The sequence below is a fragment of the Protomyctophum parallelum genome (genome assembly GCF_964188405.1).
Source record: "Protomyctophum parallelum genome assembly, chromosome: 20".
NCBI lineage: Eukaryota > Metazoa > Chordata > Actinopteri > Myctophiformes > Myctophidae > Protomyctophum > Protomyctophum parallelum.
This window is the reverse complement of record NC_139718.1, coordinates 36,427,909-36,431,897: the sequence shown is the minus strand read 5'-3', so window position 1 is coordinate 36,431,897 and position 3,989 is coordinate 36,427,909.

Sequence of the window (3,989 nt, the reverse complement as noted above, 5' to 3'; positions counted from 1 at the left end):
GGCAGGCCTACTACTGTGTAACCATACCTTTCACCATATACTATAGGGCAGACCTACTACTGGGTAACCATACCTTTTACCATATACTATAGGGCAGACCTACTACTGGGTAACCATACCTTTTACCATATACTATAGGGCAGACCTACTACTGGGTAACCATACCTTTTACCATATACTATAGGGCAGACCTACTACTGGGTAACCATACCTTTTACCATATACTATAGGGCAGGCCTACTACTGTGTAACCATACCTTTCACCATATACTATAGGGCAGGCCTACTACTGTGTAACCATACCTTTCACCATATACTATAGAGCAGGCCTACTACTGTGTAACCATACCTTTCACCATATACTATAGGGCAGACCTACTACTGGGTAACCATACCTTTCACCATATACTATAGGGCAGACCTACTACTGGGTAACCATACCTTTTACCATATACTATAGAGCAGGCCTACTACTGGGTAACCATACCTTTCACCATATACTATAGAGCAGGCCTACTACTGGGTAACCATACCTTTTACCATATACTATAGAGCAGGCATACTACTGTGTAACCATACCTTTCACCATATACTATAGGGCAGGCCTACTACTGGGTAACCATACCTTTCACCATATACTATAGGGCAGGCCTACTACTGGGTAACCATACCTTTTACCATATACTATAGAGCAGGCATACTACTGTGTAACCATACCTTTCACCATATACTATAGAGCAGGCATACTACTGTGTAACCATACCTTTCACCATATACTATAGAGCAGGCATACTACTGTGTAACCATACCTTTCACCATATACTATAGAGCAGGCATACTACTGGGTAACCATACCTTTCACCATAACTATAGAGCAGACCTACTACTGTGTAACCATACCTTTCACCATATACTATAGGGCAGACCTACTACTGTGTAACCATACCTTTCACCATATACTATAGAGCAGGCATACTACTGTGTAACCATACCTTTCACCATATACTATAGAGCAGGCATACTACTGTGTAACCATACCTTTCACCATATACTATAGAGCAGGCATACTACTGTGTAACCATACCTTTCACCATATACTATAGAGCAGGCATACTACTGGGTAACCATACCTTTCACCATAACTATAGAGCAGACCTACTACTGTGTAACCATACCTTTCACCATATACTATAGGGCAGACCTACTACTGTGTAACCATACCTTTCACCATATACTGTAGAGCAGGCCTACTACTGTGTAACCATACCTTTCACCATAACTATAGGGCAGGCCTACTACTGTGTAACCATACCTTTCACCATAACTATAGGGCAGGCCTACTACTGTGTAACCATACCTGTCCCAGCATACTACAAGCTGACTAGATGGGTATCTGGACAGTGGACAGATTGCTTTTGTTTCGTGTAGTATGTTGTCGTTGTCGGGCATAAAGGTTTTCAATGTTTTATTGTTTTGTAAATTAACACCCTACTTGTTCACACCACAGCGTCGCACATAAGCATCAAACGTATCACATCCACAAGCTGGAAACGTGGCGCGACGCGACACAGTTTGAGCTTGTATACTGTAGATCTTCTTGTTTTGCTAGTTTTGAAATTGAATCGTGAAAAGAACCAGTTTTGGACGTGGACGTTTCCACCTGAGATGAAGCATTGAATGAATGTTTTATTTCCGGTCTGATAATTGACAGTGAACTATAGACAAAACACATTGTTTACACATACTGTACAACAACAAAGAATCATCATCATAAATGTACAGTACATCCAACCGACTCACACACATTCAGTCCACATTCAGTGACCGAAATAAAGGAATAGGCCGAAGCACAACAAAGAAGTCTTTAGTCTATTCTTTGCCGTATGTTGTTCATTGTTAATGGTTTTTCACTCAGGAAGCGCAGTGCACTTGTCATGTGAATACACGGGCAGACAATAATCCCTCACCTGGTGTCGCCACCACTTGTATTTGCCTGTGGCGTTACGTCCATTTTGGTGACATTAGTACACACTCAGTTACAAATGGATAGATTACCACCAAACATTATAATACGGTGGTGAACTGATTGCTGTTTTTTTTTAATGGAGGGCTACATAGTTTAAGACTGGTGAAGACCGAAGACAGACTTGTTAGAAGTGTCCTTTGATCCAAAAAGGGGTGAAATTATATATAATCAAAAGAAAATTAGTCTAAGGCACTCTTCAAAATGTTAAAACGCTGTAATAAAAAACTAAAAAAACTATGGTTAATAATTGAAAAGGTAAAATAAATCTTGACATACCCTGCTAAACATCCTGGTCTGCTAATACATGCACACACTTACACGCACATGCACGCACGCACGCATGCGCACATGCACACATGCAGGCATGCACAGTGTGTGTTAGAGCATTCCAAGTTAAACGCTTAAAGTACAAAACTAAATAAAAGTGTGTGAGGTCGTTCACATTAAATGGTCTATTAGTAACTGGCCCACAGTATATCCAGCAGAGAAAAGCTGCAGTCGTTGTGTTGTAAAATCACTGAGCGTGGCTTTAGTTACTGTTCATTATCTGCTCCGGTCTTTAATGACAATCAGATGCATGGCCTAATTATAAACACACACACACACAGACACACATACATATACACACACACACACTCACGCGTGCGCACAGTATACAGACAAGCCGCAGACAAACACACAACGCCCTTGGCTGACCTTGCGGCATGGTGTGTGTGACTGTGCATGTGTGGCTGTGTGGCTGTGTGTGTGTGTGTGTGTGTGTGTGTGTGTGTGTGTGTGTGTGCATGTGTGACTGTGTGTGTACGTGTGTTTATGACTCTAAATGGATTTGAAAAGAATGAGCAAGGGCAGAGGTTGAGTAAATACAGTAAGGGTGATTTGTGTGTGCGACTGTGTGCGCATGTGTATGCGTGTGTGCACGCGCACGCGCACACGTGCATGCACACATGCCTGTGTATTTGTAAGCAGTATATTTGAGTCAAATACAACGGACCATTTTGCATCATCATCATCGTTTGAGACACTGATCATATTTACTATAGTGAAAGTGTGATATTTCTGACGTGTTCCTCTGTATATATTAAACTTTAATTAATTGTTTTTCTGCCAGCTATGTATATATTCGTAACCCTCCTTTATACTAAGTCAGATTTTAACATTGGTCCTGTTCATAGAGTTATATATCTATAGAGAAGACACCCGAGTTCTCCTCCCATCCACTTGCATTAAGTTGCTCAAAAGCGCATGAGGCGGATTCACTCCTCCTTCCTGGTAGGAACAGAGTGCATTCTGGGACGGATTGCAATGGTGAGTGGCCCCAAACACATGCCGTTGAACGCGCACGAGCGTCGTCCGTCGTGAACGTGTACAATGTTAGTCAACGGACAGCGCGTTCATGTGTTTGGGGCCAGGCTGCAATACCTTCATTCGGCCACTATGTCCATTTCGCCTCAAGATTTCCTCTGGGTGCCTTCTCTATTCATATATATACTCTAAGGTCCTGTTGCTGCCTCCGTCACCCCCAGCACCAGCATCTTTGCGCACGGCCCCCGTTTACCTCCGAGGTTGGGATGTGATTTGTGTTTTTGCACCGCATTGCTCCCGACATGTTAACGTTTCTATCGAAGAACGCTAATGATAGCCGATTGTTTCAATTAAGTTCTCCATGGCGGTAACGCGGAACTTAATCGGACCGACAACACAGAAATTGTCTGGCATACTGGCGCAGTACTTTCTGTCGCAACTAGGTGGCAGACAAAGTGTCAGGGCGGGTAACCCCTTTTGGTGTTTCAAGCATTATGTTTTACTTTAGCTACTGAAAAACAGCAGATCTACAAGCTCATATCGCGGCGAGCTCAACAATACGGAGACTGCGGTTTAAGTAGTTAAATTCATCCGGTATTTGTTGGATTTCACAGTCTGTATAAAGGAATGTTATACATAACATTCACAAGGCATCACA